Consider the following 1,604-nt stretch of genomic DNA (forward strand, 5'->3'; position numbering starts at 1 on the left):
GTAAAGATGGCGTCAAACGGACCGGGAACAAAGTGAGGAAGTGGACGGGTGACAAATGTAGATGTGATGATGTTGCCATGGCAACCGAGAGCTGCGTCAGTGCACGGACTTTATGGCATAAGTCATGGAGACAACATAACAGCAGAACAGAAACGGGGAAACTGCAGAAACATTGTTAAGTCTAACATTTTTGGAACGCCCAACATACTTTGAACCAACAGTTAAAACACCAACGATCCTGAACCGCGGCTTTATCAGCGATCCCGCCACTGAATAGTGGTTGCTAAGGAAAAAGGAAAATTATTTGAAGCCAGGCAGGAAAACAGCGGCTCTACGAGTTCATCGGACCCAGAGAAGAAAAAACGTCTATGGTTGCTATGAACCCCCCCCCTCACAGAAGCTTTCAATTCAACGTGACTGTCTGGCACATTGAATATTTACTTTCCTAGTGTTGTCTAAACCAGGACGAGTCCCGCCATGTCCAGCTGCTGAAAGCCATCGTCCCCACCGTCCTCATCCTCAGTGATGACTCACAGCAGCGTCACACGTGGACGCTGTTTTCCAGCTCATCTAACGAGACGCCGCAGCCTTGAAAGTCAATCAGACAGGAGGAATCAGCGCGGCGCCAGCTTTTATTTTTATGTTTTCATCATCAGATTTCAGCACATAATGAGGCGGATTGTGTCTGGGAGCATGAGGCGGAGGGGCTTTTCTTCCCAGCCTGCCCTCGTCCATGTGATTGGTTGCAGGGCGAAAAAGAACACAACGAGGTTAATTTCATGCGCCGGGTTATAACTAAATTGTCGCCTGCGGCCAGTTTGGTGTCCGCTTGTGTTCAGCGGGCCTCTCGCCGCCCGCCTGCCGCTGCTGTCGACTCAAACATCAGGACGTCCACGGCCGGCCGGAGGACGGCGGTCCGGGTTTCCTGACATAAACTCTGCGGATGCATTCATCTCTGCTCATCATGTGGAAGCCACTTGTCGTTAGGCTCCGCCTCCTTGACAAAGACCTCTGATTGAACAGCAAACACATCAATGAGACCATTCTATGCATCAGGGGTCTGTTGAAGCAGGAGTGTCTGCCTCGTGATACTGGGGGGGCTCTGGCCACGCCGGGGGCCACGACCAAGCACAGAATGCTTCCTGTTTGGAAGCCCCCCCCCTTCAGCTTCCAGGCAAACAGGAACAAGTCACACAGAGCGGCTGTGAGGCCGGAGCGCCGGGAATCACTCGTGGGATTCGTCTTCATCATCAAGCCTTCAGTCACTCACCGCGCCGCTCGCTCTGGTCTTCAGGCTGGAGACGCCCACGTTTAGGAGCAAAGTTACGAAGAAAAATGAAACCAACAGATCTGATAACAAACGACCTCGAATCATCATGAACCACAACCAGGAAGTGAAGCCAGCGGCCTCAGAAAGTCAAACTCTGTCAGGTCTTTATCCAAAGTGAAGGCTGAGGGCGGGGCCAGGCGGATCTATGATCTACGCCGCTGAGGGCGGGGCCAGACGGATCTATGATCTACGGCACTGAGGGCGGGGCCAGGCAGATCTATGATCTACAGCGCTGAGGGCGGGGCCAGACGGATCTATGATCTACGGCGCTGAG

Source organism: Oryzias melastigma, linkage group LG15 (genome assembly GCF_002922805.2).
Source record: "Oryzias melastigma strain HK-1 linkage group LG15, ASM292280v2, whole genome shotgun sequence".
In the NCBI taxonomy this organism is placed as follows: Eukaryota; Metazoa; Chordata; class Actinopteri; order Beloniformes; family Adrianichthyidae; genus Oryzias; species Oryzias melastigma.